The following is a 14,089-nucleotide window of genomic DNA, read 5'->3' as shown; positions in this document are numbered from 1 at the left end:
TAGGTGGCATCGTAGTGCAGCTGCTTAAGGAAGATGGGGAATTCTAACCAAGTGTGGGGTTATGAAATGCGTGACGGACCGTCGTAGCCATGACGGTCTGTCCTGCTGGTTCGTCATGAAGATCAGACAAGCAGTCCCAATACTCAAATTCCAAGAGTTCAAGTGTTTTGGAACGGAGACCCTCGACGGACCGTTGTGCCTGTGAAGATCCATCATACCTGCCGTTGAGAGTAATAAAGAGTATAGCATTAGAAATTGCACAAGTATGGGGCGACGGAATCCATGACGGCCCGTCATGACCACGACGATCCGTTGCGAAGTCTGTCAACCCAGCGGTGTTTTGACAGATTTCCAGCAAATAGAGTCCTTATTTAATAAGGTTTTTATTTTTTTATAGATAGTTCGAAAAACCTCATTTTTGGGGTTAGACTCTTGATTATTTTTAGACTCTTTGTTAGACTCTTGATTATTTTTAGTCTCTTTGTTAGACTCTTGGTTATTTGAGATTCTTTTGTGGATTAGACTTAGTGATTATTATTACAATTTTGAAGAATCTTTAGTCTTCAATTAATTTCAGTAATTGATTGTTGGTGAGTTTTGTCGATTAATCAAGTGAACTTTTGGATTTTATTCTTTCTCATTGAAGTAAGTGCATGAATTCTTATATTACATATTTGAATATTGTGATTATGACTATGGGTAACTAAAGTCCATAACTAGGGTTGTGGGAACCATAGGCTAATAATGAGGTAAAACCTAACTAAAATAACAATTCTAGAATAGTGTCTTGCATGTATTGATAATTCTTTCGCTTAGAAGTCTTTTTAACGGATAACCAACGTTAGAACTTGCCTTAATGCACCTTGCCAGACCAAGGAGGTAGATAATAGGAAAAGAATTGTCAACATAGATTTAGTGTATCCTATCTAATAGGCTAGTATTGATTGGTACAAGGTAATAACTTAGTCAAATATCGAATATGATGCTTAATATGAGGTAAAGGTATGGGTTAGTATAGCAACACACGTAGCCGGACCAAGGTGCAGAGTGAAATTTTCTAGATGCCGGACCAAGGATTTAGAAATACATAACTTATCACTTTGCATGCACGATACTAGGAAAGAATTGTTATAGTTAGAATGATCAAGTTATGAACCTGTGGGGAACACGTAAACCCTACTTACTTTGATTAATTGATTAAACTCCAACATTTGAAGCTGTTAGTTGTCTCATTTAATTTTTAGCTAGTTATTTTCATTCATTTAGAAGTAAAAAAAAAAACCCTTTTTATTGTCTTTGCTTTCCAAGGAAATAATTGACTGAATAGTAGTAATAATAGATTGAAGTTAAGTCTGAACTATTTTCCTCGTGGGAACGATCCCAATCTCATTAGTTGGGTTCTTTACTTGATATGACCACTTTACTTCTTAGTTGATAAGTAAGTTTGAGCGTATCAACACTCTGTTAATTAAATAACAAGCTGAAAGGACTGCATCGCCCCAAAAATGCAGCGGTACATGGGATTCAATGAGGAGAGTTCGAGCAATCTCTATGAGATGCCTATTCTTTCTTTACGCGACACCATTTTGGTGAAGAGTGTATGGACAAGATGTTTGGTGAATGATTTCATGGTGAGACATAAATTGCTGAAATTGGGATGATAAGTATTCTAAGGCATTATCATTACGGAAAGTACGAATAGAAACACCAAACCGATTTTGTATTTCAACAAAGAAACTTTTGAAAATAACATCTTGAGCAATCATGAATGAAACTAACAAAATAAAAAAATCCTAAGGTGGAACTGACTCTACTAGGACCCTAAATATCAGAATGAATTATTGAAAAACTAGACTCTGAATGACCCTCAGTACTACGAGAAAACGTAGCACGAATGTGTAATCCAAATTGACATGACTCACATTCTAATTTAGATAAACTAGACAAAATAGGCACCTTCTTTTACAGTTTGGATAGACTCAGATGTCCCAGACGTTTGTGAATTAGATCTGAGGAATCTGTAACGAAGCATGCTGTTAAGGAATTCAAAGAGGTAAGATAGTAAAGGCCTTGTGATTCATATTCTGTTCAATCATCTGTCCCGTACTGCGGTCCTATATGAGAAAAAAATCATTGAAAAAAGTTATGTTATAATGTAAGGATTTCGTCAAACGACTAACAAATGCTAGATTAAAAGGAGAAACAGAAACAAAGAACAAAGTCTAGGGTGACAGAAGATATGGGTTTGGCTTTTCCAACCCCTTTTGTTTTTTTTTTGGATTCCTTTGGCTAAAGTAATAGCTGGAGGAGATTGCGAAGAACTAATATCGGATAAAAGTGATTTATTACCAGAAATATGATCAGATGCCCCAGAGTCCACAATCCATGTTCCAACAGTACTAGATTGCAACACACAAGCAAAAGAATCACCCGTGACAGACACATCAGGTTGTGCAACCGAAACTACTTGTGGAGATGTTTGCTTATTTGCACGATACTGAAGGAACTCATCTTATTCTATCTGAACAATATGAGCATTATTGGATGGTTGATTAGGTTGAGCACCATATGCTACTGGTGGAGATGACTGTTTACTTGCGCGATTTCGAAGGAACTCATTATATTCCTTTAGAACAACAGGATGATAACTGGGTGGTGGACCATGCAAAATATGACGTATGTCACGAGTGTTTCCAGACTTATGACAATGACTACACTTGGATCGAGGTGTCCCAAAATGTCCTCCCCCTTGCTGATTCTCCGTAGATTGATATGTACGCTTTTCAAAGGTTTGAGATGCGAGAATAGAAGAGTCAACAGTGGGTGATGAAACGACTTTGTGACTAGGAGGTGCCGCAAGATGAAGAAGGTAAGAGAATAATTCATCGATTGTAGGAACTGTAGGGATAGCTAAAAACTGATGATGCAGAATCATTATCAGGGGGAAGTCCATCAAGAGTAAGAACTAGAAACAATGTTTGTCAATGTTCTCGTTATTTTTTCACATCCGTAGTTACTGGCATCAACGTGTCGAATTCCTCCATGACTGCCTGTACCTGTCCCAAGTAAGTAGATATATCCGATTCTTATTTTTTTTAAGTTGGTCAATCAAGATATCACATCATAAAATCGAGAGATGTCATTAGTGTCTAAAGCAGGCGCCTTTCCCCAAACTGTATAACACGTTTGGATGGGCGAAGCAAAGGCATCAATTTGGAATCAATCGAACGCCATAGGAGACTACATAATTGAGTATCTACTTTCTCCCAATGTGCTTTGACCTTTGCATCTTTCTCACTAGTCTTTGCCTTTATCTCTACCATATAAGTCTTGTTCGTTAAGTGATCGTGAACACCTTGACCCTTGCACCACAATTCAACTTATGAAGCCCAAGATAACTAGTTTGAACTTCCCAACTAGAAGTTCTGAAGTGATTATAGGGGTAGAATTTCCAATCCCTATATTTTTAGAACCGAAAACATCACATCTAAAAGACATTATGCTAAATATGTCACGAGAACAACAAAAAATCTTGATTATTGAGATCTGATTGTCGGAAAATTCAAATCTCAAAAAAAAAATTACCGAAAATAACCTAAAAATAGTCGGAACCCTAATTATGGCGATCGAATCTGGTCTGAATCAGAAAAAATTACACTGTCAGCCTCGGAATCAAGAGGCGACTCAGATAGAAAAAAATTTCAAAATAAATTGGCCGAAAAAAGTCACACGCGCTGGCGTGGGTCTAACAGTTCGCCGCAAAAATCCTAGTGGCGGCGCGTGTAGCACTGGTTTCCTATGGTGATGACTGAGCTTTGCTTGCCGGGAAATTTCGCAGCTAGTGGTGGTGTCATTTTTATGAAAACAGTGACGGAAAATAATAATTATCCGGACAGCAACTAGGTTACCGAAAAAAATATTTTTTTTTAATTTTTTTCTCACAATTGCTCTGATACCATGTGAGAAATATAGTAGAAAATATTATTGAATTGTGTATCTAAATTGTTACATCAATACCCTATTTATCGACACTACATTAGAAACCTTTCTCTACTAGAATTCATATTCTAATTCCTATTCTAAGTAAGAAATGATTAATCCTATTCTATTATAGAATACTTATTTACCTTATTAATATAGATTATGATCATCTACCATATCATATGTATCCTGTTAGATAGCATATGTGTAACATAGTAGGTAACTTGATTTACTCTTAAATTTATTCGTATTTTTAATTTGGTGTTGGTTTATGTTTATTAGGTATTGATTTGAATTGATTTTCTTTCCTTTTAGGACATGCATACTTAGCTACTTAAATTTTAAACCCACTCTCTTGTGGGAATAATCACGTTGAGTTCTCTCTCAAACTCTTATCTTCTCACATTGTATCAGAGCTTTCTTTAGTATAAAATTAGAATAAAATAACAACAAAATTGCTGAGCATTTTTCCAACAAAACCTCCAATGTTCTGCGATTCTGACACTCTCTTGGTGTATTGTGTATATGCAATACCACCATTACGATTGGAATCCTCACGTATGATGGTTTTTGGCCTTCAGCAGTTATCCAGATCTATTCTTTAGATTTGTTTTCTAGAATCTACTTTATTTTTAGACACCAATAGATTTGTTACATGTCTCTCGGATCCAATATGTTTAGCACTAAATCAGTGGGCTCTAGTAATCAATCATTCTCTATTTCTGAGGTAGAATACAATGATTTTCTTCAGTATCAGGCATCTTCATCAATAGCTTCCATTGCCTAGATTGGTAATCTGGTTAATTTTGGTGCTTGTATCTCACAGTCCACATAAAGGAAGTATGCACTTGATATTATTGGAGTGGGATAATAGATTGTAGGACTATTGATTGTCCAATGGATTCAATTTTTAAGCCTACCAGGTCAGGGGAAGTCCCTTAGCGATCGAGGAAGATATAGAAGGCTAGTAGGAAAGTTAAATTATCTCTCAGTGACTTGACCTGATATTACCTTCCTAGTTAGTGTTGGAAGTTAGTTCTTGAATTCTCCTTGTAACAGTTATTGTAATGTAGTTATTCACATTCTTCGATACATAAAATGTGCTCCAAGGAAATTAATGGAAATAACCATGCTCTATGGAAGAAGGTATTCCTAAATAAGTATGGCCAGATAGAGCAATGGTGTACCAATGCAGTATCAACCATCTATGAAACATCGGTATTGAGATCTATAAGGAATCTTGGCCTAGACTAGTAAAGAATTCATGTTATGAGTTGGGTGCTGGGAAAAAAAATACTATGTTGGAAGGACCTATGTATTGGACAAGAAGTTTTAATACACGTTTTCCCTGATCTGTCTAAGATATAAACTAACCTTGAGGTTACATTGGCTGATAGCTGGTCCCCATAGGGATTGAACTTCTTATTCAAGAGGTATCTTAATGACTGGGAAGTAGGCAGGTTTGTGGAGCTATTGTAGATGATTGATGGTTTCAAAGGCACTACTTTAGAGGATGACACTTTTAGATGGAAACATGACAAGGATGGCTAGTTCCCTGTAGGTAGAATTTATAGGAAGAGGTATCCTTGGATGCCTGAGAACAAAATAGGCTTGTAAGCATGTATGGAAAAGTATGGCTCCTACTAAGGCCAAGTGCTTTGCTTGGTTAGTAATCAGGAAAGCCTGCCTCACTCATGAGATCCTTCATAAAAAGGGATTGCCAATTGTGTCCAGATGCATGTTATGTAGTGACGCTAGAGAGACAAATAATCATTTATTCCTCCATTGTAAAGTCACATCTCAACTTTGGACTATGTTCCTTAGTTTAACATAGACAAAATGGTCAATGCCAGAGCACACAATAGACTTGTTAAGTTGTTGGATTAGGAGAGGGGGAAGCAAGACACAGAAGAAGTGGTGGAGAATAATCCCACATTGTATATGGTGGACTATCTGGAGGGAGAGGAATGGAAGAAACTTGGAAGATAGATTCAACAACATTCAGAAAATCAAAGAGAGCTGCATAGCAACTTTCTACTTTTGGTGTAAAGAGCATTGTATAGAAAATTCTGAACAATTAGTAGATCTTTTAAGATTTTGTAATTAGTATGTTGTTTTAGCTTGTTACTACCTTTTTGGAGGTCTCCAGCATACCTTAATGCAGAGGAATACAACATTACCAGTTTCAAAAAAAAAATATTTAAGAAGATCAAGGACATGAGAAAATTGTTGGATATTAGATGCAGAAGGGTCACCCTTGATAGACGATCTACTTTTGGATCGTATTCTAGTTGGGGGAAATATGGTGTCTTGGGAAAGTAAGAAACAAAATGTGGTTGCTAGATCTAGTGCAGAAGCATTGGGCTATGGCAGTGGCAACATGTGAACTCATGGATCAAGCAACTACTGAAAGAGTTGAAATTTGGAGATACTAAAGGAGTGGGAACTTGTGTGCCATGGTGAAGCTGCACTTCACATTGTAGGAAATCAGTATCTCACGGGAGCACCAAACTCTCAATAGACATCATCGCTAGGTTCGTGCAGTCAAGTGATCAACTTGCAGACGTATTCAGCTAGTCCTTCGCCACTCCCAAAACAAGTTATATATGTAACAAGCTTGGTACATATAATTTGTATGCACCAACTTAAAGGGGAGTGTTAGAATCCTAGGAATATTCTATAGCATATATGTTAGTATAGTAGGTAGCTTGATTTACTCTAAGATTTACTCCTATTTAAATTCGGTATCGATTTATATTGATTAAGTATTGATTTGGATTGATTTCCTTTCCTTTTAGGACAATTATACTTAACTATTTAAACCCCAATAGTTTGGGGGAATAATTAAGCAGATTTCTCTCTCAAACTCTCGTCTTCTCACATATAAGAGTGCTTCTTCTAAGATTGTTACTTAAACAAATCCAAGTAGTTTGGGATTGATGTGTAGTAGTTGTTGTTTTTTGATGAGGACAATAGTAATTCTTAATTTTGACCGATGAGTGTGATAGTTCAGTAATTTGGTTGCGGAAGAGTCACATATACAGGAATACAGTATGTTAGTACATAGTATTATTCTTTTAATACATAAAATAATTACTATAATAGTGGAAAAGACGAGTTACTACCGTACTTCCCTTTCAAGTTGTCTAAAACTTATAAATAAACTTTTCGTATTCTTGGGAAATTCTGAATATTATCTAGACATAGATTTTATTCCAAAATATAAATAAGGAAGTTTCTATTTGTGTAATATCGAATTTGAATGACTTTTGAAGGAGTGAGGGGGTAATAATCTCAAATAATCATATGAATACATGTATAATATTTACATGTATAAAGTGTAATTGATGTTAATTAATAGGATTGTCTATAAAATCTTTAGCTTTTAAGTGATAGAAGGTTATTCTGAGACATAGATGAAGTTGATTCCTTAATGTAGATTTTGGATTGTTAGCTAGTGAAAGTACTTTGTGCAGTGCTCTGTGTAAATGGCTTTTGTTTAATGAAGGTGGATAAGGTACAACTTCGTAATGTAAGCCTTATCTGCACTTGCCTAATGTTGAATGAAATGCCAGTTTCTTCTTACAGTTTTGTTTCATTTGCTTACCAAGTTTGTAGACTGTGTGCAGTGAGCATGCAAGATATTTTGTTTGGAGTAGGACTAGAATGCTCACTGCAATAATAAATATGTTTATATTCTTTGGAATTTTATTTTCTAAGCTTACTGATGTAGAGTTGATCATTTTGACTCCATGTCCAGCAGTCCTGATGAGGGTGTGTATCCGGACTATGATGCTCCAGAAGGACAGATCGATCTTTCTAATCGTCTCTGCCCATTGCTTGTAGTGAGGTTGCTTCCATTGCAAGTATTCAATGATCTTAACTCATCTGCTTTGTATGATGAACTTCCAACCAAACGAGCACATGGTACACTCTGTTGCTTTTAGTTGTAACCTGTTTTGTTATATTCTAACCATCATCCATTTTGATATCCCACCCACATTACTGGAAAACAACCCCCCCCCCCCCCCCTTCCCAAATAAAATAAAATAAAAGATCTCCGCAAAATTCACTAGAGATTACCTCCAGATGATGAATGATTGGGAACTCAAAGCACAGAATGTGTGGCAGGACTTCTTATTAACAGGTTCTTCCAGAAGTTAATTTTCTGGTTTGTGAATTACCATGTTATAAAATTTCATCATCTGATTACTCCATTGTGCTCTTTGTTTCAGGGCATTGAGCAAGTTTGAATTTGAAGATGTTCGTAGACTTGCAGCTGAGCTGTGTGGGAGAATTCACCCTAAGGTATGTGTTTTGCTCCTTGTTTAACCCATATATATTGCAGAGACAAATATGATATGGGGACTAAATTACCTAGAAATGCTGCACTCTTTTACACCTCTAGAGTGTGGCTTTACATGTTTGTTCTTTCTTCAAAGTTGCTTTGGCCGCTTAAATTGTTGAATGTGGAAAAACTAGCTTTGACTCGTTGAAGCATTTTTGACAAGTATGAGATGCCAATAGTTGGCACACACTGTAAGGGTAAAATTATACAGCATTGAGGTGCTGAGTTTATCTTGCCCCAGAGTGTGCTAAAAGAAGTGGACAAAAAACTAGAGACTTCATAAGGGGAAGCTCCAAGGAAAGGTGGAAACTGGCATTGGTCTCATGGGACAGGTCTGCGTCCCCGAAAAAATATGGGTGACTTAACATAAAAAGCCCGCAGGAAATGGAGCATATCTTCAGTGGGAAAACTATTATGACAACTGGACTGTAAGAAAAACGTTTTATGGGTAAATAGGTAAATGAGGTCTCTATGAAAGATACTAGAGATATTTTGGACCATAAACCACCACAGGATTGCTGTTGATACTTGATACTGTAAGAAATGAACTCTATGGATGAGCTGAGGCTTAGCGGGTACCACTGTGGAAAATACATTCCGATCTCCTAACGTGAATTATTCAGTGCCTGGTAGTTACTTAGTTATGCAGGTAGTTCTCACTAAATTGAAGGAGGTTGATCTGGTGTGGAGCTCAGTGATGTTGCCTATACAAAGTGTTATAGTGTGGTTAGCATATCAAGATAAGTTATTGACTGAGAAAAGGCTACACAAACTGCACATCCAATTTTAGATGTAAATGCTGCTTTTGTGATGAAGATGCTACAGAAACACATTCTCACCTGTTCACTGATTGTAGTTGGATCTCTGAAGTTAGAAATTAGAAATGCCTTGGAGACTTGGCTGTTATGCATATGCTGAAGACAGATGCAACACAAAGTCTGAAATGCAATATGAGCAGAAAGTGGAAAAAGTTTGAGGTAGTGGCTGTTAAATGGGGTACAATGATCTACTGTACCTGGCAAGCTAGGAACTGGAGACTTCTAAGAAACTCATTCAGTCATTTGTAAATACAAATTTTGCTATAACACAAATACAATGGGAAATTAGGGAGACGATAGAATATAGATTCTGTACAAAGTTCAGAGAGGGCAAGAAAATGTCAATACTTGATACACAAATTACATAGTCTGATAAGTCGTTATTTCTGTTTGGAGGTTCAGTGGCTGCAACAACTTTCCTAGAAGATATTTGTGGTTCTGATCTGAATGCTCTGTAGTTTTATTGAACTCTTTTTGTTGGTTAGAGGTAACATTGCATAATTTATTACCCAGAAAAAAAACATCATAACTTTTATACGGCTATAGCAGGAAGATTGTCGCTGGCTTAAGTGTTGGTTGTATGCATTAACTGTTCTAAGTCCTCATATGGACTGTGTCCCCTCCCCCCCCCCCCCTCTCCCCGCGCGCGCCAATTCTGCAATATTTAGCATCAACATTTGCTGCCTTTGTATTCTGCAGGTTCTAATTCCAATAATGTCCTATCAACTGAAAAACGCCACTTGCGTCAAGGATTTGTTGAAGATAAAAGCTTGTCTATTTTCAATTTGCATATCTCTCTTGGTAATAATCTTTCTTAGGACAGTTACATAGTTTTGGATATGTGCGTTGAACTTTCAAGTTTGTCTTGGTTCCTCTCTTGTTAACTAGATAATATTATCTTCTTGGGTCCTAATCCTAATAGTCCATCAAACATTCTGGTCATAGGTAAATGGCACAGATGCATATGCGCATCCCGACATGTTCTGGATTCACCAAGCAATAGAGACTATTTTATTATGGCCTTCAGTAGATGGGGATGATAGTAAGTAACTGATGTTTTTCTACACTACATCTCATGTTTTAATAATTGTCATCATGGTAAATTTTCTTTTCTTCAGTTTCAAAGGCACAACATGGGTGCATCGACTGTTTACCATTGATTCTGTGCACTGAATTGCAAGCTACAAAAGCTGTCAAGAACTCAATATCGATTGAGGTTTGTTTTGAGCAGAGCATCGTCTCTTCAGGTTGGTAACTTTCTTTAAGCTTACGCAAACAACCTTTTGCTTCTTGATTGCTAGGAGGCTGTTGTGGATCATTTGCAGGCGATTCTCTCACAAAAGACTCAGTCTGTAGTTACGTGATCCACCACTTGGTTTGTGATGAAGATATTTCTGTTATGTTGGGTAGAAATGAGGTGGTAAAAGCCCACCAATCTTTTCGGTTGCGCATGGCAAATGTGCTGATTACTGCTTGTCAAAAGGTTCCTTCTGCTAGCAAGAAACCATTTGTTTCAAAAATTCTTCCACGTGTCCTTCATTGTGTCGAGGTGTTCTACACTTGTGTATTTTTCACCTATTTCATTTCATTAATTATCATCATTATTCGACCTGTTCTGGTAATCACCTACTGTTTGCTTAATAGTGGCAGATGTAATTGGTCTCTAATCCTTGCAATTTTTCCAGGAAATTGCAAATTCAGAAGTGAGGTCTGCATGTATCCAAGTATTTTTCTCAATGTTGTACCATCTAAAATCTCTAGTTCTTCCTTACTCTTCTGATCTTCTCAAGGTTTCCATAAAGTCACCTAGAGAAGGATCGGAGAAGGTATTTTTAAAGTCACTGCTTTATAATTATCCTTGTTTGATCTTGAACCTTTGGCTGTGCTTTTTATCATTGCTCTATGTACTTGAACCACTATATCCCTCTTACCTTATGCTTACAGAGACCTACTTTCTCTGGTGCTTCCACATGCACAAGTACGTCCATGTAGTGACCAATGGCATAAATTCCATGCAATATGGAAGTTTTATTGAAGCATTAGGCTCCAACTTGCGTGAAAATATTGTTCTTGTGTTAGAATGGACATCAAGTATTTCATCTCCTGAATTGTTTCAGATTGAATTTACTACTCACAACTACTCCCTCCGAGTTAAATTAAAGTACATTAAATCGATATTTTTTATAAAAAAAAATTGATATTCAAAAATTATATGAAAAGTACTACAAATTGCAATTTTTTGCATATCAATATGATGGAAAAATACATGTTAAAATGTTAGTCAAAGTTCTCATAGTTTGACTCTAAAAGTAGAAATCATGACAAACAATAGTGGATGGAGGGACTATTAAATTATGTATCCCTTTCTAAAATAAAACAGGCTTTACTTTTGAAATATATGCTCTTCCTTGGAAATGGAGGGTCAAGTTTGTATAAAGCATCTAATCGTCTGGCCCTGTTTAAGGTTCTCTCCTTGACCACAAACAGTCTTGGTGCTTTTGTGGTGGTAATGTGTTTGGTCAGCGTCCACCTAGTGTCTTCATTCCATTGCATCACCCTGTGGAACCAAAACCTGTCACTATCAAATTTTATTGATGTGGTAAAAAAGGGCCATCACAAGCTATTATCTGCTAAATTTGCCATTGGGCGTAACTTTCTCTCTGGTTTCCTTTTTCCTTTTCATTATTGTGCATGCTGCTGCTCGTTTTTTTCATTTGGGTCTGATCATGAGGATTTGCCTGCTGCTTCTATCGCCTATAAAGAAGTGAATCCTAGTATTATTTGGAAGCACGTTGTGAGAATTAATTTCATACTCGTGGTTAATGTGTTTTTGTTTAATTCCGACCAGGAGAGGATTGCTGGTGCCAAGTTACTAGCATCTTTAATGGCAAGTGAAGAGGCAGTCTTACAGAAAATTTCTGGTGGGCTTGTGGAAGCCAGAACATAGCTTCAAGAGATATGCTCTTCAGATCTTCCATTGGATGTAAGGAAAATGTGCCAGAGATTGCTTGTATGTTTGACCTCTGTGTAAATACTTGTGATCTTTGTTGCCATCGTTACACAATTGTAGTATGCCCCTGTAAAGTTAAGCAACAAAGATATAGTTTTATTGGAATTGTATCTTTACAAGAAGGATATATTATACATATAACTCAAGCTGGTACAGGATTTAGACTTTGCCTTTGTTCTGGTACAATACTTAAGGCCATTATTGTTCATAATATGATTGGTATCTACAAGCAAAGCTAGTTCCTAATGTATGCACATATAGTGGTGGAATATGTTAACAAAAGTGGGGGGTTTAGCACCTTCCTTCGTCAGCAGATTTACCACTCTGTTCTCCTCCCAGAACATGTTGCATATGGTTACTTGGACCACTTTCAGCATTCAGTAATGATATTATTATTAAAATAAAGGTGATCATTAATAAGCATATAAATAGCTTGGATCGAATCAAAGTTGATTTCCAGAGGGGTGATCTTTTCAGTATCAGCTTTCCTTAGTCCATGAAGAATGGCTAAGAGTTCTGCCTGAGTTATGGTCGTGTGAGCACAAGCTTAGGTAAATCCTTTCACATATTTACTAGTGTGATCCCTAAATACACCCTTTCTCGGGCGGGCATTAAGGTACATGCACCATCGACATTGAGCTTTAGCATACCTTGGGATGGAAAGATCCTTTTGACTTGGACATCCATTCTAATGGTTTTAGTCCTATTGCTTTTGGCTACGATGAGCTTGAATTCAGTGGTTTGTGCAATGATGTGATCTATTTGGACGTGGTAGTTCTTATCGTTGAAAATGTTGTCATTTTTTTTAATCCAAAGTCCCCAAAGGCAAAAGGGTGTGATCATTTCCCATGAGATCCCGTTGTTGAATTCCATGCCCTTGCTAGCCTCCTAGGTGCTTTTCCAGTTGACCATTGTTGAATCAATTACAACAATATATTTGTTGCTTTAGCCATATTTCTCCAGAAGGTGTTGGCTCTCTGACATTGAAAGAAGTTGTGATCAATGATTTCAACTCCATTTTTACTGAACTTGCAAATAGGTTGGCCGGAACGGTAATCAGCCATGAGAGAATAGACAGATGAAGATTTTAATCTAATTGATACCTCCAACCTCCAGATCCAAGAGAACTCCTTAGAAATTCTATTGTTGGATGTGGTCATCCATTTTAGAAAAAATGTGAGGTCACATCATTAGGATACACAAGACATTTAGGAAAAAAATGCTTGGTTGATTTGTCATTCACAAGTAATAGTATACTAATCACCTCTTAGGTACATGCAAATTTATATTTCGGAGGTAAATATTTATATTGTCTAGGATCGCGACAACATGTTTTTTTCTCCTTAGCGTGTAGAGGGGCAAGAAGTTGAATCATGAATACAAAGATATGAGAACCTTTTTATTTTGTTAGTTTACCTACGGTTAACAAAGTTCATCCAATTCGTATAGAACTTGATCGATGAATTCATTAAATTTTTTCATGACTTCTCTCTGCCCCCAAAATGTTGATGCAATTGATAACACAATGAATAGCTGTTGAAATGGCGATTATTCACGTGCAAGTTATTTGTTATAATTTAGTGGTGATACAATTATAAAAGTGTAGGATGAAAATGTAATAAAAAATGTAATGATTAATGTATGTTTTACACAAATAAAAAAAATCAATAGTTAGAAAGAAGAACACTCTTTAAAACAACTGAAATAGAACTTTGAATTATTTTTTTCTTGATAGAGAAAAAGAAATTTCTACTGGAGTAGAAGTGGCCGTGGAATTGATGGATGAAAAATAGATATATTTATAACTTGAAGAACCAAGTGTTAGTTAATCTAAGAATATATTTTTGAAACTATTTAACTCTCCTTTCAAATTTAAGTGACACATTTTAATTTTTGTCCCAAAGAGAATGTCAATTTTTTTCATGTAGAAAT

At 36.4% G+C, this 14,089-nt stretch overlaps 1 long non-coding RNA gene across 1 annotated transcript; it reads right to left on the bottom strand.

Moving 5' to 3' along the window:
- Positions 1 to 11,481: 11,481 nt before the first annotated feature.
- LOC109119778 (uncharacterized) lies at positions 11,482 to 13,673 on the bottom strand. Its single transcript, XR_002027202.3, has 2 exons — positions 12,808 to 13,673; positions 11,482 to 12,224 (listed from the first exon to the last, which is right to left on the bottom strand). It is a non-coding gene; the product is annotated as an uncharacterized lncRNA (long non-coding RNA).
- Positions 13,674 to 14,089: the final 416 nt, after the last annotated feature.

This window comes from Solanum lycopersicum, chromosome 3, assembly GCF_036512215.1.
Source record: "Solanum lycopersicum chromosome 3, SLM_r2.1".
Lineage (NCBI taxonomy): Eukaryota > Viridiplantae > Streptophyta > Magnoliopsida > Solanales > Solanaceae > Solanum > Solanum lycopersicum.
The sequence above is the reverse complement of the archived record's forward strand: the minus strand, read 5'-3'. Positions and strand labels throughout refer to the sequence as shown.